A 24,748-nucleotide genomic window follows, 5' to 3' on the forward strand; every position below is an offset into this window, starting at 1 on the left:
TTTTTTGAATCGTTTAATTAGTTCGGCTTCGTATATTTGCATTAATTTGGGCTAACGGGATATTTAATTTAATATTTTATTTGCTTGGGCCGGGCCGCGAGTTTTAATTTAATATTTCATAATTAATTATCCGGAATAATTATTGGTTTGAGTGGGAGCCACTAAATGAAATTAAAATGAAATAATTATTTTAATTGTTTCGTAGGTCGCATTATTTTAATTAAATTCAATTTTAAATAGAATAAAGTCTAAGGATTAATAATTTGGAAATTGATTAATCTTTTAGGACGCGTTTATGTGAACGTGAATTTTAATTAATTCACGTAAATACTTGCTTATCAACATGGGCCATTCGTTTTAGCATACGAATGGGTGAATGTGTAGAATATATATTTTATGCAATGCAGGTACTCCAAGTGACTAGTATGGCCAAATTTAGGATAGTTAAATACGGTCTGCGCACCGTTCTATCTTTGAATGTAAAGTTTTAAATATGGTCTGCGTACCATGGAAATTTTGATGTAATTTATTATTTTCAAGTATTTCTAAGTTTAGAACTTTAAGTTAGCATTTGAACGAAGATTCAAAACGATGCCAAGCTAACAAGGAGGTGATGAAGATTGGATGCTTCAAGACAAGAAGTTTTGGGCGATACTAGATCACCAATTATTTATGCAATTTAATATATATATATATTATGCGTGAATGTATGAATGTATGTATGCTTTGCATGAACAGGTTGTTTCCTATGAATCGATTAGTTTTAAGTTCACTAAATAATCGAACCAACATAGAAACAACTAGGTCCAAGTAATATTGAGTTTTAAAAATTGCCTTCCAAATCAACACTTACAAAAATCTAGGGATCTAAGATAGTAGGTATACGCTAAAGCGAGGTGCTATTTTAGTTGACTTAGGTGGTAAGGCGTCCTAAAGGAGCACGTTGATTGTGGTTACAACTCAAACAAAATGGCATTAAGTTGTGGCAATGGGATAAATTATGGCATTAATTTATTAACCAAGAGTAATTTGGAGATTACTAGCAATAGGTTTTGCTTACCTAAAATCTTAAACTACTTAAGACATGCTAAAGCTGCTTAAGGATTTAGGACTTTTGGGGTCTTGGAATCGTTTCATTCATTTAGGACCATGTTTTTGCTTTTTGCATTAATGAAATGCTTTTTAATAGCTTTAATGATTGCATGTTTGCTTTTATTTCAAAGTTATTGAATTGTATGAATGGTTATTTATTGCAAATTCTTTCGATTGTAGTAATCAAAATGGTCGCAAACATAACAACAATCACATCAGCTGAAATTCTGGATGTCGAGTTAGACTTGACTAATTTTCTTGAATGGAAAGAGAAACTTGTCGAAGTTTTGAAAGTTAATGGCATACACTATGTCATTGAAAAACCTTTCCCTAGCTATGATGCGCGAGGCATGACTCCTAAAAGGTACAGAAGTTGGGCACTTCACAAGTACCTTGTCACGGAATTCATCCTCAAGTCTATCCCTGAGAGTTGGAGAGGGAGATTCATTACTTTTGAACCTCAAGCTCTCCTAAGTAGCCTCAAGGATAAGTGTGCGGGTTTTCGACCCTTATGCCAAATTGGTGGCAATGGGGTTGACGAATTAGCAAATTCGATGGGCGATCTCAAGCTCATAACCCCCCGCAAGTCGTGCCTAGAAGTCGAACTTCTGGAGGCACAGAGGCGCATTTACTCTGTCAAGATGGACAAAAACACACCAATTCGGTCTCATGTGGATATGATGTCTAGATTATTTTTCACAATTGAAGAGACTTGGTGGTTCCATCAAAGAGTCGGTAACTAATGCACTAGTGCTGAATTCTCTTCATAAGGATTATGAGGGCTTCAAGATGCACTATCTCTTTAATCAGAAAGAGAGCACATTCTGTGAACTTGTGGAATTACTCGCGAAATGCGAGAAAATCCTTAAGTTCAATCAAGACCCTTTGAATGTGAGGTGCACTAAATTCAAGAAAGTAGGCAAGGGGAAGAAAAGCAAGGCTGCATCTTCATCCACTCCCGGAGGGCATCTGGCGCCTTCCAAGAGCAAGATGAAGAGGAATGCTTCTCCTTCTACATCGCAATGCTTCAATTGTAATGAAATTGGTCATTACAAGCGAGATTTCCCCAAACTAAAGGAAGAGAAGAAGGACGGAAACGTTGCTTCTCCTTTAGGTATGTATGTTATACATTGTAATCTAGCTAATTCTACTTCTTGGGTATTAGATACTGGTTGTGGCTCACACTTACGTTCCAATCCACAGGGACTAAGGAGAAGTAGAAATCTTGATAAAGGCGAGATGGATCCACGCGTGGGAAATGGAGCACGGATTGCTGCATTAGCCGTAGGATCTTATTTTATTTCTTTGCCTAGTGGGTTTGTTTTGGAACTAGAAAACTGTTACTATGTTCCTAGTATCACCAGAAACATCATTTCCGTTTCAAGTTTGGATTCTAAAGGTTTTAGTTTTCAATTTAAAGACAATAGTTGTTCTTTTTCTTTGAATGGAATGTTTTATGGTTCAGCACAACAAGAAAACGGTCTTTACGTGCTAGATACGAGCAAACACATTTATAACATAAATACCAAAAAGGCTAAAACTGGTGATTCGAATCTCACATTTCTGTGGCATTGTCGATTAGGCCATATAAACATAAAGCGCATGGAATTACTTCAACGGAAAGGAATTCTAGAATCATTCGACTTAGAGAAGATTGATCAATGCGAATCTTGTTTACTTGGCAAAATGACAAAGCAACCTTTCTCAAAAGTGGGAGAAAGAGCAAGCGAACTACTAGGGCTAATACATACGGACGTATGTGGGCCTATGAGTACGAAAGCTAGAGGTGAGTTCAGCTATTTCATAACGTTTACGGACGACTTCAGTAGAAATGGCTATATTTACTTAATGAAGCACAAGTCTGAATCGTTTGAGAAATTTCGAGAATTTAAAAATGAAGTAGAGAATCAACATGGCAAGAAAATCAAAGCTCTAAGATCGGATCGAGGAGGTGAATATCTTAGCCACGAGTTTGATGACCATCTAAAAGAATGCGGTATTCTTTCTGAATTGACTGCTCCGAGGACACCTCAATGGAATGGAGTGTCGGAACGGAGAAACAGGACCTTACTCGATATGGTCAGGTCAATGATGGGTCAGGCCAAACTTCCTTTACAGTTCTGGGGACATGTGTTGCAAACTGCAGCACTCACACTGAATCGTGCTCCGTCAAAAGCTGTTGAAAAGACTCCATACGAATTATGGACTGGGAAACTTCCAAAGTTGTCTTTTATGAAGATTTGGGGTTGCGAAGCATATGTCAAGCGATTAATTTCGGACAAGCTACAACCTAAATCTGACAAATGTTTCTTCGTTGGGTATCCAAAGGAAACTATGGGGTATTACTTCTACAACAAGTCAGACAACAAGGTATTCGTTGCTCGTGACGGTGTCTTTTTGGAAAGAAATCATATTTCCAAATTGACAAGTGGGAGAATAATAGACCTCGAAGAGATTCGAGACGAACAACGAACTCAGAACTCTTTAGAAGCAGTTCAAGTTGATGAACCTCCAAGGTCTTTAGAAGAGCCAGTGGGAGTAGTTCCTCAAAACGTTGTTGCCCCTCGTAGGTCAAATAGAACTATTTTTCAGCCGGACAGATGGACAGGCGTCCTCTTGATTGAAAACTTAGACGTTCTCATATTGGATAGTGATGAACCTTTGACTTACAAGCAAGCTATGACGAGCCCAAGCTCCACAAAATGGTTAGAGGCCATGCAATCTGAAATAGACTCCATGTCTGAAAATCAAGTATGGGATTTGGTTGATTTGCCGGATGGGTTCACACCTATCGGATGCAAATGGGTCTTCAAATTGAAGAAAGACAAAGATGGAATTGTATACATATACAAGGCTAGATTGGTAGCAAAAGGTTATAGGCAAGTTCACGGCGTTGACTACGATGAAACCTTTTCTCCAGTCGCGATGCTTAAGTCTATTCGGATAATCCTTGCGATTGCCACTTTTCATGACTATGAAATATGGCAAATGGATGTCAAAACTGCCTTCTTGAACGGTATTCTTGAAGAGACTGTGTTCATGAAACAGCCGGAGGGTTTTGTCGATCAAAAGAACCAAGGAAAGGTATGCAAGCTTAAGAAGTCTATCTACGGACTAAAGCATGCATCAAGGAGTTGGAATAAACGATTTGATGAAGCAGTCAATAAGTTTGGCTTCATCAAGAATCAGGACGAATCTTGTGTATACAAGAAGGTCAGTGGGAGTAAAATTGCATTCCTAGTCTTGTATGTTGACGACATACTGCTTATTGGAAACGACATTCCTATGTTGGAGTCTGTAAAGACTTGGCTCGGGAAGTGTTTCTCAATGAAGGACTTAGGAGAGGCACAGTACATATTGGGCATCAAGATCTACAGGGATAGATCTAAAAGGATGATTGGACTAAGCCAAAGCACTTACATTGACAAAGTGCTAGCTAGGTTCAATATGATGGAAGCCAAGAGAGGCCATCTACCCATGTCACATGGCGTATATCTAAGCAAGAATCAGTGTCCCAAAACATCTGATGAGCGTAGAAAGATGAGTGGAATTCCATACGCTTTGGCTATTGGATCCATCATGTATGCTATGATTTGTACAAGGCTGGATGTTTCGTTCGCACTCAGTGGAACGAGCAGGTACCAGTCAGAACCAGGTGAGGCGCATTGGACTGCTGCCAAGAACATCCTAAAGTACCTGAAAAGGACAAAGGATCAGTTTCTGGTTTATGGTGGTATAGATGAGTTGATTGTTAAGGGATATACGGATGCAAGCTTTAAAACCGACAGAGATGATTTCAAATCACAGTCTGGGTTTGTGTTCTGCCTTAACGGCGGAGCAGTAAGCTGGAAAAGTGTTAAGAAAAGCGCTATTGCGGATTCTACAACTGAAGCCAAGTACATTGCTGCCTCAGAAGCAGCAAAGGAAGCTGTTTGGATTCGGAAGTTCATCGAAGAACTTGGTGTTGTCCCCTCCATTAAAGGACCAATGGCTTTGTATTGTGACAATAGCGGAGCCATTGCCCAGGCAAAGGAGCCTAGGAGCCACCAGAAGTCCAAGCACGTACTACGGCGATTTCATATACTTCGAGAGATCGTTGAAAGAAAGGAAATCGAGATTTGCAAGGTTGGAACTGACGACAACGTCGCGGATCCATTGACTAAACCGTTGCCACAAGTGAAACACAACGCACATGTAGCAACCATGGGAATCAAGCATGTTGGAGAATGGCTTTGATTTTCTAAGTATTGTTTTAGAACATCTGTTAGATCTATGTTTAAAACAATTGGTTTAACCATTTCATATTTGTGAAATTTATTATTTCATATTCATTTAATTGTGGTTTGGAATTAAATGATAAGTCCATGTGATTCAAATCATTCAAATGGGATGTCAAGATGGATTCTTTGGCAAAGAAACACCCATAAGTGAACTTGAATATTGAAGTCACAAAGGATCCCTAATCCAGGTCATTGAAAGGTGGACGACCAATGACTAGTGAAGATTAGATTGCAAGTAGATTACTTAGTTCTGTTTCTTGAACTAGAGTGACTGGATGTCAGAATCTTTTACATAGATACTTATTGGATATTGTATCGGATTGACCATGAGAACGCTTTAAGAGATTAAAGTCATGTCATAGGTAGTTCTCATTAATGGTGATTAGAAACCGTTCCTCAGAACATGAGCGATTATGTCTGCTCGTTTGAGAATTAGTTCGCTTTGATACTAGCTAAACGTCGCACCGTAAAAGGAGGCTATAAAAACAGTTATTGGGCGTACTATGAATCAAAGTGAGTGTTCATAGATTGCAAGAATGGATTGTCCTCCTATCTTTGATAGGATATGGTCTTTGTTGTGTAACAAGGCCTCTCGGAGAGTTAGATACTGTAAAATGCATGGCCGTGCTCAGAATGGTTAGGCTTAACCTTCTGCAAAAGTTTGACAGTTGAACTCTGTAATCCGAGAAACACTTCTGGACCTAATAAGGATGGCTTGGATCTTACCTTATGTTCAGTAAGTAACACTAAGCGACAAAGGAATGTGGATGCACACTTGTCTGAATGACAAGTGGGAGATTGAAGGAAATATGTCCTTCACCCAAGGTGCATTAAGTCTAATACCAAGGTTCAGATTAATTGCGAACAATTAATTCAGTGAGATCAAGTGATCGGAACAGCTAGCTGGAGAAATGCTTCCGATCAGTGAGTTCTAATGGATATTGAACTCACAACTTACTCTTTACTGAACCTACAAGGTCACACCAATAACACGTAATAGATCACCGGATTAAATGAATCGGAAATTCATTTAATAGCTTTTCGGGATTTAAGTTGGAAACGTATTATACGATACGACCTTGCATCGGAATCGTATATCGTATCGCGAATATTCGTAAGCTAGGCGAAACGAATAAATCGTATCGTACGACGGTGATTCGTCGTATACGAAACGATAAATAATATATCGTAAATATATTAAACGTGAATACGAAGAGCGGCCCACGAGCCGAGTGCACGAAGCACTCGAGGCCCATGGGCGCGCGCTAGGCGAGCAAGCAAGGGCCAAGGCAACACGGCAGCGCTGGCCCATGGCCGAGCGAAGCTGCGCGTGTGCGCGCGGGCCTATGCAGCGACACAGCCACAGCAGCGAGGCCCATGGCCCAGCGCGCTGTGCTTGTCTCACGCGTGGCTTGCTAGCCGGCCTTGCCTCCGGGCTTGGTCGGTTAGTAAGGTTATGTAAATAACATTATGACCTAATTTCCAACTTACTGCAATCACAATTCAGATTACTCAAAACCCTAGAGACACAGAGAATCCTAATTCTCTCTGTGCCTCCAAAGTGAGTTCTTCCCAAAAAAGCAAAGTATCTTGATCAATTGTCTAAGCTACGATTATCAAGACGGATCTGATCGTGTCGGTGAACCAAGTAGAGGAACGACAATTGGAGTTCTTTGTTTGTGTTCATTGACGGATTATTGTGGAAAACACGCTTCGAATGTAAGTATGCTTAATCTGTGCTTTATACATGTTTCATGGCTTTGGGGATTGTTCCGCACATGTTATTATGTTTAACTGTATTCCCCTACAGTTAACCATTGGTAAAGCTGAGCGTTTAAACTCAATGCTTTATGATCTCAAACTACATTGTATTTTGAATTCACAAGCACCAATCGGTTTGCCATTCGACTTTGATACTCGAAAACAACCATAAAAGTCGCTATAAAAAACGTACATTTAAATTGCTCATTTTCTCCCTTTTCCGTGAATCGTTCTTGGATTCACTACCAATGAGGAAATTCACTGTTACCTTTCTAAAAGGATTTACTGCAGTGCAAGATATTTAATTATAAACAATAATTAAAACATACATTGAAGCATGCAAAGACTAAACATTTATCATGAGAAAAAACTTGAAAATTAAAGCAATCCTGCAATTTAAACAAGTTATTGGCATTTTATTCGAATTTATTGTTTAGGCAGGTGTGAATAAAATGATTCCAAGATCCTTAAATCATTGAAGAATTAAGCACCTTATGTATTTACACTCAATTCTAAAATATTTTAGGTAAGCAAATCCTTTGCTAATAGTCTAGAAATTACTCTTGGTTGATAGGTACGTCTAAGAACTTATTAGGTAAACCTATCTCATTTTCCACGACATAAAAGGACTCCTTACTTATATCGTTGAGTTTCACCAAAACTAACATGTACTCACAATTATTTGTGTACCTTACCCCCTTAGGATCAATAAGTAACACCTCGCTATGGCGGAAAACTATTACTAAGATTGATGTAAAGGTTATCCAAGTAAGTGTTATTTTGGCATGGCACCTTTTAACTCAATTTTTAAAGTTTGGAATTTAAGGCTCTTACTATGTTGGTTAGATTTTAAGTGAACTAAAATCCTTAATCATGCAACATAATCAAGCCACAATCTCATGCATAATTAAGACATATTTAAAGCAACAAATAACTTAACACATGCATAAGATATAAATGTGATCTAGTATGGCCCCAATTCATCTTGAAGCTTCAACTTCAAAGTCCGTCTTGAAAATGGATTGGAAACTCTGGCTTGAATTTCACCATGGAAGGCACCATTTTCTTCAAATAGGATAAACTATAATTGAAACTAATTACAACTATTTGATGGTACACAGACCATATTTAAATTAAAAACTTTGGTGCATTAGACCAATTTTACATTCAAATTAATGGTACGCAGACCATATTTTCTATCCTATTTGGGCCATACTAGTCATTTTCCATAACCTACATAACAGTACATTTACAATATACCATTCACCCATTCATTTATCAATGAATGGCCCACATAGCTGGTTAGTAGAACATATTATGCATCACATAAATATTTGCAGCAATTAATCAAGGTTTCCAATAATCTACCAATTATTCAATCCTTATTAATTCTAATCAAGTTGTTTTAACCTTAAAGGAATGTAGACCTAATCAAGAGTTTATGACTAAAACGCTCCCACTTAAACCAAGAAATTTACATGCTTTACTAATTTTAAACATAAAATTGTATTTCCTAGTCTAACCGGAAACATACAAATTTAATTAAAAAATTAAAGCTCATATAAATTATTATTTGAATCCTTTAATTTATTTTCAGTTTATTAAATTAAATAATTTAAATTTAATCAAGGTTTTAATTTTAGTAAAATAATTAGTATAATTAAAATTTATAATAATTAAATTATTCAAAATTAAATTCCGAGAAAAAATTAAATTACGAATTTTAAATTTAATTAAAATCGTTTTCCAATTGAAAATTAAAATTAAATTCAAAGCGCATCAATCGGGTCAAGACGAGACCATGGGCTTACACCCACGCCCCTTCGAGTCCACGAGGCAGCATCGCCCCTTACGAGTGATCGCACAGCAAGGCACGAGCAGCAGCCACGCGCAAACGCAGCAAGCCAAGCCACGCTTGCGCGCAGCATTGCTCGCTGGCTTCGTAGCGCAGTAGCTGCTTGGCGAGGCAGCGTTCGCTGTGCGCGAGCCATCGCTCGCTGGGCGAGGCAGCGCTCGCTGCTGCGAGGCATCCCTCGCTGCCCGCACGCGCGCCTTCCTTGCTCGCTTGCCTTGTTTCTTCGCCCCACCCGCCCATGCACATAGCTGCAGTCGACGCAAGGCAGGGCGACTGCCTTGTGCTCGCGTGCCACAAGCTTGCTCGCTGCATTCGTATCGCATGGGCGACGAGCTCCCTTGCTCGTCGTCGCATGCCCGCACTATACAACACCCGTTAAGGGGTAACACTTAGCGTCCATTGCTTTGTGCGTGCAAGGTTTATGAGCGGATTACATAAAAATCAAAACTTTTTAATTTAAATTGATAGACGAATTAATAAATCATATTAATTTCATAAATTTAGGGCGAAAAATCGAAAATTTATTATTCAAATTTATTTTCGATCAAGTTTATTTTCATGGATTCAAATCTAGGTCATAAAATTTAAAATTTTACCAAATTTAACAAATTTTATGGTGGTTTTTAATCATGGATACCTAATTAAATTGTCAATTAATTATGAAAATCAAATCAAATTCTAAATTATTCGAATTTCAACAAATTAATTACAATTACAAATTAGGTTGTATAATTAACAAGCTTAGACATTAAAATTGTTAAACATATACAGTAGGTCAATCATAGATTCAAGATTTACAAACAAGAATCGCAAATGTTTAATTTAACATCTTAAAAATTACAAATTTTGCGTTCGAAAAACTAAAACCTCCGAAAAGTCATAGTTAGGCTTCGAATTTGGGAATTCTGGGTTCGGCATCAAATCTTTGATTTTAGTAAAAAATTTAAAACGCCGTTTACATGCGAAATGCACTATAAATTATACGATTCCGACCATTATTGACGAAACTGCGGAAAATTCTGCGAACATATAATTAAATAATCTCACGAATTTGCAATTAATTACATAAAACGAAATTAATCACCCCTTTAATTCAATGCAAATTTATAAAATTTAACCATGTTAACTATAATTATTATGGAATTAATTAGAGGCTCTTGATACCACTGTTAGGTTATGATACATATAAATGAATATAAATCATGCGGAAAAACCATAAAAGCCGGGATTCCAAATTAATTGCCACATAACAATTAGCATAATTTAGGATGCATACTCTTTGTAGCGTGCCCTCCCTTGCTGCGCCTGAACCGAACAAGAACAAGTCTTTAGGTATTATGGAGGAAATAATTGACTGAATTTTATGCCTAAAACTCTCTTGAATACTTGAAAAACTCGTTGTAAATTGTGAACTATAATCACATATTTGTAGGGCATGGAATCGGGTATTAGAATCCTACTAGGAAACGAATTAACTAATCCGAATTTAATTAAAATTCTATTAATTAATTATCTAGTAGATTTAGGAATTTAATCTTAAACGAATCCTACATGATTTAGGTTTCGCACGCAAGCACAAACACACACGAGCATGACCCGCATGCGCGCAGGCCATGCCCGCGCAAAGCCAACAACAGCTACGAAGCCCACGCGTGCTGCCATTGTGCTCGCAGCCTTTGGCGAGCTGGGCCTGGCCTTGCGCTGGGCCTGGCGTGGCCTTGGGCTGCTGTGAGGCGCAATAGGCTTGCTGGACGTGGGCCTGGCTTCGCGATGGCCTTCGTCTAGCAAGCTCGTCCGATGCTAATTCGTACGACGCGCTTCCGATTAATTTCCCGATTCCGGAATTCATTTTCGATACGAACAACATTTAATATTTCCGATTCCGGAATTAATTTCCGTTTCGAAGGAATATTTAATATTTCCGTTTCCGGAATTATTTTCCGATTCCGATAATATTTCCGATTCCGACAATATTTCCGTTTCCGGCAATATTTCAGATTCCGGCAATATTTCCATCCGATAATATTTTCCGATACGTACCATGTTTCAGTTTCCGGCAACATCTACGACTTGGATAATAATTATATTTCCGATACGATCCATATTTCCTTTTCCGCCAATATCATCGTTTCCGGAGTATTCATTATTTGCCTTTGACGATCTCAGCTCCCACTGGAACCAAGATCCGTCGATTCTGAATATCCATAGATGGAGTATTTAATGCCATTAAATACTTGATCCGTTTACGTACTATTTTGTGTGACCCTACGGGTTCAGTCAAGAGTAAGCTGTGGATTAATATCATTAATCCACTTGAACTGAAGGGGCCTCTAGCTAGGCATACAGTTCACTTGATCTCACTGAATTATTAACTTGTTTAATTAATACTGAACCGCATTTATTAGACTTACTATTAAATGCATATTTGGACAGGGCATTATTTCCGTCACTAACTAATTAGTTGATGATGATATAAATTTAATTTAAATTGATTGAAATAATACCGGTTTAATATTGACATTCAAGCCTTCAGGTAGTAAATGATATATTTGCAAATAATTTTTTTGATGAAGTAAGAAATAGTCGAATTACGGATATCCACCTATATCCGATTCGAAATTATTCGGATATCGGATACCCAAACTTTTCGGATCAGATACAGATATCAAAATTGCAAATTTCGGATACGGATATCCGATCCGAATTGTGACTTCGGATCGGATATCTGACCCGTGCTGAGCCCTACCTGTAGGGTTAAATGGCACCAGGGATTGTATGCACTCACAAGGTCGATTAGAGACCAAAATATTTGGCTAAAAAACGGAAGAGTGTTTGAGAGAATATGATCGAGATGAGTTTCTGATGTTTGTGTGGTAAGTGTTTATGAGAAAACGGAAAGCAATAAAATAGCCCAGAATAAAGAATCACAAAAGTAAAAAACGACTAAGTAATTAAAAAGGAAATCAATTTGACTGTTACCGTAATCAAAGAAATAAATTTCCACAAAAGATGATTAATTCTGACCGGTACGTAATCAAGGGGAGATTTCCGTAACAATGAATTAAGAAAACTAACGGCGACCAAAAAGAATATATGGGCCCAAAACCCATCCCACGTCCGCACATCGTGTTCACGAGATCTTGAGGCCCGAGCCCGACCCGACTGACCGCTGGGGCGCGCACGTGTGTGTGCGCACCATGCCTCTCTTCCCACTTCCTTAAACAAGTTATACACTCAAACCCACATATATAAAGAAATAAGAAAGTTGATATTTTACCAATGTGAGACATTTCCTACTTTCACTTTTCAACTCTTTTTCTTTTGCATTCAAACTAGAATTTTCAACAATCCCTCACAAGTTCGAAGATGGAAAAGAAAGAAAGAAGGAATTTGAATTTTAGGCAAAACAAACAATTGAATAGGTGTCAATGTCTTGCGACTTGAACTAACATTTAGTGACATTTAAGATAGGATCTCTTTCCTATCAAATGAAATTCGTCTTGAACTTAATAGGGAGTTAGAACCCCATCAGTTAAAGCACCCAATCGAACATGTATGATATCCTGGATCTCTGCCAATAAAAGCTACGCATTATACCAGCCATACATCTGTAACCTCGATGCTCATAGGTGCTCTAGAGAATATCCCATATCGCAATTCTCATAGGAAGTGGCTAAACTTCCACACCTAAGTAGGTGAATCCCATCAATTGTGAGCTACATCATACCACCAAAAATATGGATATGGGTTCATTAAGAGCCGTATGCTCAACCTTTTTCCGTTTGTATTAAGCACATAACAACATCTAAGGGATGGATAAAAACAAATACCTGTGCTTCCGAATTATTACATAATGTTTCCTTTTAAACTCATAGTGAGTAGGAGTTCATTACTTTGCAATTCATCCAATGGGCCTCAAGCCCATCCCCTCCGATGATTCCAAAACTGGTTTATACATAGGATTTTTGATAACGAATCCGTGGGTATTCCTTTTAGACTTAACATAGTCTAGTGATATTACTCCACTTGACAGAATTTCTTTGATGGCCTTATGCCTCAAAGGAACGTGTCTCTTCTTCCATTATAGGCATTGTTGTTTTCCATAGCAATAGCAGCTTGCGAGTCACAATGAAGTGCAACCGAATGAGCTGGCTTCCCCACAGTAGAATATCTGCAAGCACATTCCTCAACCATTCTGCCTTATGACCTGCCAATTCAAGAGACATAAACTCAGATTTCATAGCTGACATAGCAGTACAAGATTGTTTACAAGATTTCTAAGATACAACTCCACCCCCTAGGGTGAAGACATAACCACTGGTGGAGTTAAATTCATCATTGTCAGATACCCCAGTTGCCATCACAAAAGCTCTCCAACACTCCTGGAAACTTGGATTAGTGCAAACTCCAATCGATAGTACCCCTTAGGTACCTAAGTAATCACCTCAAAGCACTCCAATGCTCACTGCTTGGGTTATGAGTATACTGCTCAGCCTGCTCACATAATAAGCAATATCAGGGCTAGTGTAGTTCATAAGAAACATAACACTACCCATAATATTAGCATACTCAGATTGACGAACAGGTTCACCCTTATTTTTCTTTAAATGGATGCTTATATCATAAGGGGTCTTAATTGGATCAATATTGAATGAGTCAAACTTTTTAAGACGTTTTTCAACGTAGTGAGTTTGACTAAGACAGATGAAATTTAGAGTTCTAATGATTTTTACTCCCAAAATCACATCTGCCTCACCCATGTCCTTCATTTGAAATTTAGAACAAAAACTCTTTAGTCTCATTCACTCTATCCAAATCAGTACGAAAAATTAGCATATCATCCACATAAAGACAAATAATCACACAATCAAGTGAATCATGCTTAAAGTAAACACAAGAGTCACCTTCATGACATGAAAACCATTACTAGTCACAGTCTTGTTAAACTTATTATGCCATTGCTTAGGAGCTTGCTTAAGCCCATATAATGAATTAACTAATTGACAAACCTTGTTCTCTTAGCCTGGAACAACAAAACCTTCTGGTTGAACCATATAAATCACCTCATCTAAATCACCATTCAGAAATGTAGTTTTACATCCATTTTATGCACAACAAGATCATGAATGCAAATAGCAATAATCAAAGTTCTAATGGTTGCAATTCTAGTGACAGGGTAAATAATCAATACCATGTTTATAAGTAAAACCCCTTACTACAATCCTAGCCTTATACTTGTCAACGAATCCACATGATTTCATCTTTTTCCTAAAGATCTACTTACAAGTAATGGACTTGCAACCTCTAGGAAGATCAACCAATTTCCAAGTATTACTTAGGATTGGCTGAAGTTCACTATCAATAGCCTCTTTCCAAAAAACTGCATCAACTGACTTCATTGCCTCTTCATAGGTTCTAGGGTTGTTTTCCAAAATAATTACATACACAAAATCATCATTAATCAAGAAAGGTCCAGTTATAAAATCAGTAATAAAACCATCACCATACCTGGTTTCCTTTCTTTCCCATTTTCTTTTCCTTGGCTCCAAAACAGAATCATCGTTAGTAGGGGGAGGAGGAAAAGGCAAAGCATTAGAAGTGCTAGAAGATGGTGATGAGTGACATTTATGTCGCTCTAAGCCTTTAATTCCTTATCATTTTCTTCTAGTTTTCATTATTATTTCTTCTTTTACTTCATGTTTTTACTTATATTTTAGTTTTAATTGAATTCTTAATGATTCTTATTTTAGATCATTTTTCCTTGGTTTTATTTCGTTTTTATTCGTGTATTTTAATTTTGTAGGAATTTAGACGAAGTAAAAGGGGGAAAAGGAAATTCAAGCCCATGGTACACCCACACCTAGTTTAAGCGGCTGCACAAGCTTGCATAAGGAGATTTCAACAGTTATGACATTTGTAGAAGGGTGCGCCCGAAAAAATTCAAAGAAAGTTGTAGGAACTTTTTGAAAAGCCCATTTTCAGCTATCCAGAGAGGTACACCCGCACTGGCCTCCGTAGCTGATTCTAGAGTAGCTATTGCGCCTTCGCTGTGCCTCATTGACTCAGAGGCGTGCGCCCACACCCATATGGTGCTCCCGCACCTTCGTCGTAATTTTAGATTGCTGGTTTTCTCTCACTCATCAGTGCACCCGCACCATTTTTTAGTACGCCCTCGAAGACCTAGAGTTGTGCGCCCGCACCAACCTCCGTATTTCTTATTCTTTAGCCTATTTTTGTCTTTTCTAGGAAATAGTATAAATACTTCTTTTTCCCCAATTTTTTAGGCATTCCATTATTGTTCTAATTTTTAGAATCCCAAGAAGTTTTAGAGAGAGAAGCACTTAGCCTTAGGTTTATTGCATTTGAAGATCAATTCAAAGTGTAGAATTTATTTAAACTTCTAGTAAATTTATTTCTCCTTAATCTTGTCCTTTCAATCTTGTTCTTTCAATTCTCTCTTTGATTTTGTTCTCTTCTTTTTTATTGTTGATTTCCTTCATACTCAGAATACTCTAAAAAACATGTTTGTTTGATTTTTTTTTATTTCAGTTTCGTTTTTGATTAATTAGCATGCTTCATTGTTTGATTTCAATACCTAGCTTGCTTTCTTATTTCTATGGATCTTGAGTAATATCTTGCTAGGAGTAGGTGTGAATTTTGGGTAGTAATTGGGATACTAGAGGGAATTCATGATAATGTTGTGGTTAAATTGTGATTTGGTGATTAGGATTTCCATGTCTTGCTATACTAGTAGTTGCAAATGCTATTTCTAGTTGGTTGATTGAAATGTTGTACGCTGCTTTGTCAAGAGATTGAAGATTAGTATTGGCATATGGGTTGAACTTGATATTATAGTGAGTTTATCTAGTCTTGGAGTTATGCGAAAGCTTTCCATCGGGATTAGATGACTAAGGCATTGAATCCGAGAGGTGTCAAATGCTAAATTCTTGGTTTTCCCCCTCTTTACCATTTCCTTGCAATGTTGAATGTTAGAGTGCTTTGCCTTATCCTAGTGAACCCTTGGAGAATCCCCAATCCCCTAGTTAATTCCTTCTTGATTCTCCTATTAAGTAGTTGTAGAATTGTTAGCTTGTTACGAACTTAATTTCCTTCCTTTCTAAATTAGCTTGAACTTGTTGAACTCTTACTGTTCTTTTGGGACTATCCCGAAACTTACCACTATAACTAATATAGTGTGTAGGCTAGGGGTTTACAAATTTTGTTTTATTGGGTGGTTATCGTTAACGACACAAAAATTGCTTATAGAAATGGCGCCGTTGCCTCGGAACGGTTGTTATTTTTTGAGTTTATCTTTCTAATCGAGTCTAGTTTTAGTTTATTTCTTTCTACTTGTTTTAGTTGTGATAGTCATTACTAACGATTTCTTTTTAGTTGTTGTATGCAAGCTCGCGGCAGGACTCGCTTCTGTTTATTCACGAGATTGAGAGGACCTTGACAAATTTGAGGAGGGTTAGAATTCAATCCATTTTCCCAAATCGATATCAATTTGAGGTTTTGTAAGAGAGTTCTTCCGACCAAGAAACTTCAATCCCTTCTAGTCCTACTTGTGAGATAATGGCGTTACCGGTCAAGAATTTGGGTATTCCGGGAGCCTTTGAGGCTACTTGTTGTGTCCAACCTCCAACCACAAATGGCAACAACTTTGAAATCTGGCCGGCATTGATTTCTCTTGTGCATAGCCACCCGTTTTGTGGCAAGGAGAACAAGTCACCGCATGAACACCTTAAGAAATTTGAGCATTATTGCGATATAATCAAGCATAACGATGTTACATCGGAGTACGTTTATCTTAAGTTATTCCGGTTTTCATTGCTAGGAAGAGCTAGTGATTGGCTTGACAAGGAGGTCAAAAAAATTCACTAAAGAGATGGAATGAGGTGACAAGCGCCTTCCTTAGAAAAATCTACTTACATGGCAAGACAGTCGAGTACCGGCATAGGATTCAGTCATTTGAACAAAAGCGGGATGATTCCTTATTCGAGGCTTGGGACCGTTTCAAGGAATATCAAAGGGATTGCCCACATCACGGGATACAAAAGTGGCTTCTTCTCCAAATTATTTACTTGGGACTTAGGCCGGCATCCAAGAATAGTCGTGATGCCGGAGCGGGTGGGCCAATCATGAATAGGACGAAAGACAATAGAGGAGATCGTAAAAGATGTGGTGCAAAACTATCAAGCGTGGCATGTTGGTACTAGAAGCTACAACCATGAAGGTAGGGGCGACAATGAAGATGGTAAAGGGTCGGCTAACGCTCTAGAACAAGCCAACATAATTTAACAACTTACCTCAAGACTTGAGAAGCTTGAGAGAGGTCCGTCTGAACCACCATCTCCGTCGACGGTTCTTCCTCCATAGGCCCCCCTTCTAACCTAAGGAAAGGGAAAAGGAAAGGTAAGTGCCTACAACACAATGCCTCCTAATTAAACATATTGTGATGTTTGTTTTGGATATGATCATTTCCCTAATATGTGCCATTGTTGCAAAATGTCTCATATGTTGAACATGAAACTCCCTTTGATAGTGAATTTGATGTTGAGTATACAAATGCTTTGAATGTTAGGACTAGGTATGATTGACCCCCAAATCCTAGGTTTGATAGGCAACAAAGTCCTAGAGGTCCCCCTACTAATGCCAATGCTTATCAAGGATCAACCTACCAAGGACAAGGCCAAGGAGGTGGGTTTGATTACCAAATTCCGGGTAACTGTAGGGGGCAAGGCTATCAAGGCCAAGATTCCTATGGACAACCCTATGTTTATGGTAATCAACCTCAATATAACCAAGGTAGTTATAGCCTAACCCACCAAGGTGGAGTGGGTTATAACTATGGTCATGGGCATTATTGAGGGAACTCTAATGGGGGTTATCAAGGGAACCCGGGATATAATTACGGCAATCAATTCCCTCTTTCCGGATTCAATGGTCCTAAATCATATGGCACTCAGTTCCCTCCCACTTCTCCCGGCTTTAACAATGCTCCTCCACCACTACCCTCTCCCAAGTCTAATCTTGAATCTCTTATGGAGTCATTTGTGGGGGCGCAGGCCAAGAAAAATGTGGAATTTGAGGATGTATTCAAGCAATCCAATACTCATTTAAAAATGATTGAGACTCAACTAGCTCAACTAGCTATCACCATTAATCAAATCAATCATACACAAGTCTTCCATCTCAAGGTCATGACTCTAAAACGCAAATGAATGCAATTGTGACAAGAAGTGGGAAGGTTGTAATTGATGGTGCTACATCTAGTAATGTCTGCAAGCCAATTGGGGTGGGGATAATAAGGCAGTGGAAGTCCTAGATGATGATGATGTTGATCAATTTGTGTCCTCAAAGGATGTTGTAATGGATGATTTGACGTCAAAGGCGACCACTTCCCTCCAACCTCGTGTTCCTAAACTCCCCTTTCCCCAAATATTTTCTGGACAAAAATTGGATGGTCATTATGCTAAGTTTCTTGAGATGATAAGCAAGTTTCATGTCACCATCCCTTTTACGGATGCAATCAAGAAAATGCCTGCCTACTTTAGAGTTCTTAAGGAAATCTTGATTGGAAAGAGGGATTGCGACGTAAAGGAGACGGGGAATCTCACCGAGAGTTATAGTGCTATTATTCTTAACCAAATTCCATCCAAACTCAAAGATTCGACTAATTTTTCTATCCCTTGTGCTATTAAGAAACTTGAAATTAGAAATGCTTTGTGTGATATGGGTGCTAGTGTTACTTTAATGCCTTATTCGGTGTTTACTAAGCTTGAGGTTGGTGATCTAATCCCTACTAATTAACATTACTTTACAACTTGCCGACCGCTCGGTCAAATATCCTATTGGCAAGGTTGAGGATGTACCTTTGAGAGTTGGGAACTCGTGATCCCCGTCGACTTTGTTGTGCTAGATATTGATGTCCCTATTATTCTTGGTAGGCCATTCTTGGCCACGGTGGGGGACATTATTGATGTAAAGAATGGGAAGATCACTTTGAAGGTTAAGGTGGATAGTCTAGTCTTTGATTTGAATCAAACCATTCATTATCCTAGTTCTACTAATGAGAGATATTTCTTGGTTGACTCTTTTGATTCCCTAGTGCATGATATGCATGAGCATTTTCTTACTACTAACAATCCTCTCGAGCTAGGTATTTTCAATAGAGAAGGTTTAGGAGATGTAGGAATTGAGATGACCAACTACAAGGAGTTATTGGATTCTACCCCACCTTGTGAACAACCCGAGCAATGCTTGCTTGTGCTTGACCGTGAATAGGTTTTGGATGATCTAAAGGACCGAGATGGTAAGGAAGCTCCCAAGATAGAGATTAAAGCTCTACCTTCGATCTTGAGGTATGTGTTTCTTGGACCCAATTCTACTTATCCCGTTATTGTTAATGCAAATTTGGATAATGAGCAAGTTCTCAAGCTCACTCATGTCTTGAAACGTCATCAAAGTTCCTTGAGTTACACCATTGATGATTTAAAAGGTGTTAGCCCGACACTTTGTATTCATCAAATTGAGCTTGAGGACAATGCCACTCCTCATCGTGAAAGGCAAAGGATGCTTAATATGTAGGGGTTTACAGTTAAATACATAACATGATAGCGGAATAACCCCAAAGCCAGGAAGCATGTATAAAGTATAGATCAAGCATTACTTACGTTTGTAGCGTGTTTTTCCTTAGTTCAACAAATCACAGAATAAGAACTCCAAATGTCGTTCCTCTACTTGGTTAACTGACACGTTCAGATCCATCTTGAGATTAATGGCTTAGACCTCAGTCAAGATTGTTTAGCTTTTGGGATGAACACTCTAATGGAGGCTGAGAGAGCATTAGGGTTTCTCTTGCCTTAGGTTAGAATATTATGATTGCATTAGGTTAGGAAAAACATGTAGACTAGGTTATAATAATAACCTATCTAATGAGCCAAGCTAACCGACCAAGCAAGGAGCTCGACCAAGGCCCACGTCCACGCTGCACTCATACGCGCACAACACAACACGCAGTGGGCCTTGGGCCGATGCTGCTGCTGCTGCTGCTGCCGTGGCTTCCACGCGCGCGCGCAGCCGAGGCAGCAAGGCCATGGGCTTGGCGCCTTTATGTGCCTTGCTCGTGGGCTTGCTTTCGTGTTTGCTTTATTAAATTATCACTCGATAATTCATTTATCGTTTTGTACTTGACGATCCATTGTCGTATGATATGATTATTCATTTCTCCTAGCTTAGGAATATCCGCAACACGATATACGATTTCACGATCTAATATTAAATCGTATAATTATGTTTTTCCGAACTAATTTCCCGAAAAGCTATTAAACAAATTTCCGATTTATTTAATCCGATGATCTGTTACATGCCAATGGTGTGACCTTATAGGTTCAGTCAAGAGTAAGCTGTGAGCCTAATTAGGATTTGAACTCACTGATCGGGAGCATTGCTCCAGCCAGCTGTTCTGATCACTTGATCTCACTGAATTAATTGTTCGTAATTAATCTGAACCTTTGGTATTAGACTAATTCACATTGGGTGAAGGATACATTTCCTTTAGTCTCCCACTTGTCATTCAGACAAAGTGTGCATTCACATTCCTTTGTCGCTTAGTGTTACTTGCTGAACATAAGGTAAGATCCAAGCCATCCTTATTAGGTCGAGAAGTGTTTCTCGGATTACTAAGTTCAACTGTTACACTTTTACAGAAGGTTAAGCCTTAAGCATTTTCAGCGTGACCATGCATTTTCACAGTATCTAACTCTCCGAGAGGCCTTGTTACCCAACAACACCATATCCCATCAAAGATAGGAGGAAAATCCAATCTTACAATCTATGAATACTCACTTTGATTTATAGTACGCCCAATAACTGCTTTTACGGTGCGACGTTTAGCGAGCATCAAAGCAAACTAATCTTTCAACGAGCAATTATAATTAATCATGTTTTGAGGAATGGTTCTAATCACCATTAATGAGAACTAATTATGATAGGACTTTAATCTCTTAAAGGTTTCTCATGGTCAATCCGATTCAAGATCCAATAAGTATCTATGCAAAAGATTTCTGACATAACATGTCCATCTAGTTCAAGAAACTGAACTAAAATCTACTTGAAATCTAATCTTCATTAGTCATTAGTCGTCCAACCTTTCAATGACCTGGATTACAGATCCTTTGTGACTTCAATATTCAAGTTCACTTATGGGTGTTTCTTTGTCAAAGAATCCATCTTGACATCCCATTTGAATGTTTTTTAATCACTTAGACTTTCTCATTTAATACTAAACCACAATTAAATGAATATGAAACAAATAATTTCATAAATATGAAATGGTTAAAACAATTGTTTTAAACACAGATCCAACAAATGTTCTAAAACAAAACTTAGAAAATCAAAGCCATTCTTCAACATGCTTGATTCCCATGATTGCTACATGTGTGTTGTGCTTCACTTGTGGCAACGGTTTAGTAAATGGATCCGCGACGTTGTCGTCAGTTCTAACCTTGAAAATATTAATTTCTTTCTGTTCAACGATTTCTTTAAGTATGTGAAATCGCCGCAGTACGTGCTTGGACTTCTAGTGGCTCCTAAGCTCCTTTGCCTGGGCAATGGCTCCACTATTGTCGCAATACAAAGCCATTGGTCCTTTTATGGAGGGGAAAACCCCAAGTTCTTCAATGAACTTTCGAATCCAAACAGCTTCTTTTGCTGCTTCTGAGGCAGCAATGTACTCGGCTTCAGTTGTAGAATCCGCAATAGTACATTGCTTAGCACTTTCCAGCTTACTTCTCTTCCATTAAGGCAGAACACAAAACCAAACCGTGATCTGCAATCATCTATGTCTGTTTAAAAGCTTGCGTCCGTATAGCCTTTAACAATCAACTCATATGTACCACCATAGACCAGAAATTGATCCTTTTTCCTTTTCAGGTACTTTAGGATATTCTTGGCAGCAGTCCAATGCGCCTCTCCTGGGTTTGACTGGTATCTGATCTTTGCACTGAGTGCGAACGAAACAACCGGCCTTGTAAAAATCATAGCATACATGACACATCCAATAGCCGAAACATATGGAATTCCACTCATCTTTCTATGCTGATTAGATGTCTTGGGCCACTCATAATTGCTTAGATATACGCCATGTGACATGGGTAGATGGCCCCTCTTGGCTTCCATCATACTGAACCTAGCTAGCACTTTGTCAATGTAAGTGCTTTGACTTAGTCCAACCATCCTCTTAGATCTATTCCTATAGATCTTGATGCCCATTGTGTACTGTTCCTCTCCTAAGTCTTTCATTGAGAAACACTTTACAAGCTAAGTCTTTACAGACTCCAGCATAGGAATGTCGTTTCCAATAAGCAGTATGTCATTAACATATAAGACTACGAATGCAATTTTACTCCCACTGGCTTTCTTGTATACACAAGATCCGTCCCGATTCTTGATGAAGCTAAATTCATTGACTGCTTCATCAAATCGTACATTCCAACTCCTTGATGCTTGCTTCAATCTATAAATGGATTTCTTAAGCTTGCATACTTTTCCTTGATTCTATGGATCGACAAAACCCTCCGGCTGTGTCATAAACACAGTATCTTCAAGCACACCATTCAAGAAAGCGGTTTTGACAACCACTTGCCATATTTCATAGTCATGAAACGCGACAATCGCAAGGATTAATCGAATAGACTTAAGCATAGCGACTGGAGAAAAGGTTTCATCATAGTCAACGCCGTGAACTTTTTCGTAACCTTTTGCTACCAATATAGATTTGTATATGTATACAATTCCATCATTTTTTTCTTCAATTTGAAGACTGTTTGGGCGGAAAAGTACGCTCCTCGTGACGTGGCAAGGTGGACCATTCAAAGGGTCATATGACAGCCATCAAAACAACATTGAAAGCAAAGCGGAAATCAAGGGAGGGTTACAATCATTAAATGAAAAGTTGAAATCAAGGGAAGGTTACAATCATTGAAGGATATGGGGGTTACATGCTTTAACTCCTTGGTTTAATGGCGATTTTTATGATTCAAATCAACGAGTCGTGTATAAATAGAGTGTTAGGCTAATTTCATGTATTCCATTCACACTTCATTATAATATACTACCCTCTCCCCCTTTCCGTAAGAGTTTTCCACCTTTGTTCCCATCATCTTTATATTATCTTGCTCATTCGGATTGTTAGCACCCCCTCCCTCCGACGAATACAACCCTAGGTAGAATTTCTCCAAAACAATTTGGCGCCCACCGTGGGGCTGACAATCAAGAATAGCCTGATAATCTCATCCGTTCACTAAAAATAACACACTTCTCCACCATGTCCGCATTCCCAATCTCATCCAATTATGTTACTCGCCATCTCAAGATCCGCAACCTCAGATCAGATCCGCAACCTCCATTGCCACCGATTCCAGGCACCAGTATCATCGAGACACTTTCGACCTTAACCGTCGTATCGATCTCGATTGGCGTGTCGCCCACAAAACCCCTTTGTTCGAACCATTTGGTGCCCCCAATGGTCATGTCCTTGAGCAGATCCATGAGTACGAACCCCTGGCGAACCCACCTCGTCATCAGGAGATATGCCGAGACCGTGTCGTAATAAAAAGATGTGCCAAGACCGTGTCGTAATAAAAAGATGTGCCAAGACCGTGTCGTCATCAAAAGATGTGCCGAGACCGTGTCATCATCGAAGTACGGGTCCGGGGGCAGCATGTGTACATTGACGGAAGATGTGACAAGACAATGTCGTCATCGAAGTACGAGTCAATGTTGGAGCGCGCGTCGATAGAGATGTGTCGAGATTGTGTCGAGATTGTGTCATCATCAAAGTACGGTTCGACATCAGAGTGTGGAGGGACGTAAAAAACCCAGACATGACGAGTTCGTGAAGTGGTGTCATATCTATGCAGGCCGACTAGATCGTCTTCATGAAGACGTCAATCCATGACGAGACACAAAATGGGTAATGGATTCCCCTACTATCAAATTTAACTAAATGTTTCGCTTGGTTCCATTTAATTTGTGGCAGGTGACAGTCATGTCATCATCATCCACCAAGTGAGTGACGTAACGGAAATGAAGGAGAATATGGAAACACCACTTCAAGTCACGAGGCATTGACGCTTGGAGATTCTTAACAGACAACGATGCTCCTCGACGGATAATAGAGTTAGCCTCCACTCATATTCATGTGATTTTAACAACTCACCTTAGTGTTGTTGTGAACATGTTCACCTTTTTAAATGACTAAGTAAACGAGATATGCAAAAAACCATGTTGTCATTGTTTGTCGTCACAGATTCCACACCAATGATGTCGTCAGAAGGGTTAATGTTGAGACACCCATAATTCGTCTCCTAATGCCACCTCCATGACGAGGCAGTGCTGGCTCAACATCAACTAGTGACGTCTCTGCAAAAGAAAGTTTTAAAGGACGATCATGACAGTGTGGTTCAACGACACGAAGACATCAACGACCATGAAAACAACACAACCAGAATGTCAAGGACATAGGACCAATTCATCATGGCGTTACAAATACCCGACATCAGATATTGGCATAGGACATCTTATTTGTGGCTAACTCCAACTCAAATACTTTCTTGAAGTTTCCACAGGGGGACGAGATAGTATACTTTACTCATAATCATGATCTTAAATATTGATTATAGTCTTATTTATATTCTAGAACTGAAAATGCAATTTTATAATTTATTTTTCGTGATAATAACACACACAAGACTTT

General features: G+C 38.8%; 1 non-coding gene across 1 annotated transcript; it reads right to left on the bottom strand.

Moving 5' to 3' along the window:
- Positions 1-16,935: 16,935 nt before the first annotated feature.
- On the bottom strand, positions 16,936-17,041 carry LOC130460421 (small nucleolar RNA R71). Its single transcript, XR_008920293.1, has one exon. It is a non-coding gene; the product is annotated as a small nucleolar RNA R71 (small nucleolar RNA).
- Between the last annotated feature and the right edge of the window lie 7,707 nt (positions 17,042-24,748).

The sequence above is a fragment of the Spinacia oleracea genome, chromosome 4 (assembly GCF_020520425.1).
Source record: "Spinacia oleracea cultivar Varoflay chromosome 4, BTI_SOV_V1, whole genome shotgun sequence".
Classification (NCBI taxonomy): domain Eukaryota; kingdom Viridiplantae; phylum Streptophyta; class Magnoliopsida; order Caryophyllales; family Amaranthaceae; genus Spinacia; species Spinacia oleracea.